This window comes from Triticum dicoccoides, unplaced genomic scaffold (genome assembly GCF_002162155.2).
Source record: "Triticum dicoccoides isolate Atlit2015 ecotype Zavitan unplaced genomic scaffold, WEW_v2.0 scaffold79592, whole genome shotgun sequence".
Lineage (NCBI taxonomy): Eukaryota > Viridiplantae > Streptophyta > Magnoliopsida > Poales > Poaceae > Triticum > Triticum dicoccoides.
The window spans coordinates 1-828 of record NW_021300611.1 but is presented as its reverse complement, the minus strand read 5'-3'; the positions used below and the strand labels follow the sequence as shown (position 1 = coordinate 828).

General features: G+C 44.0%; 1 pseudogene; it reads left to right on the top strand.

Annotated features, from left to right (window-relative positions):
* The first annotated feature begins 65 nt into the window (after positions 1-65).
* Positions 66-240, top strand: LOC119347919 (annotated as a pseudogene).
* Positions 241-828: the final 588 nt, after the last annotated feature.

Here is an 828-nt window from a genome sequence, read left to right as displayed (position 1 = left end):
TTAAGGCACCAAAGCTACGTCCGGTAGGAGGTGATAAATAGAGGGGTAGGGCAGCGATTCAACTCATATATTTCTCGGCTTTTTGGCTAAGATCAAGTGTAGTATCTGTTCTTATCAGTTTAATATTTGATATGTGAATCATGTGCCCACAATGATATTAAATTTATTTTTTATGGGAGAGAGACCACCACAATGGCTTGCCATTTGGTCCCTCAGGTGTTGCCCATCAACTTAAAATTTTCATTTGTTGAGATGGGATGCTTGTAATTAGATCAAGGCCAGAGGCCCTCAGATTAGCCTTATCCCTTCGCACAAAAGCCAACTCTCTCCTTCTTCCTCACGCACGCATTCCTCATCAGAAGAAAAAAGGGGGGTATCCCTTCGCACAAAAGTCAATTCTCTCCTTCCTCACGCACACAATCCTCGTCAGAAGAAAAAAGGGGAGCGCCGCATGCAGCCCGCATGCACCCACGCCTCCGGTCAATCCCCGACCACCTGCCCCACCCCCACCACGCAGGTCACCGCCCTCGCCGCGGGTCGGAGTTTGCCGTCGCCGTGTCTCTAAAGGAAATATGCCCTAGAGGCAATAATAAAATTATTATTTATTTTCTTATATCATGATAAATGTTTATTATTCATGCTAGAATTGTATTAACCGGAAACATAATACATGTGTGAATACATAGACAAACAGAGTGTCACTAGTATGCCCCTACTTGACTAGCTCGTTGATCAAAGATGGTTATGTTTCCTAACCATAGGCATGAGTTGTCATTTGATTAACGGGATCACATCATTAGGAGAATGATGTGATTGACTTGACCCATT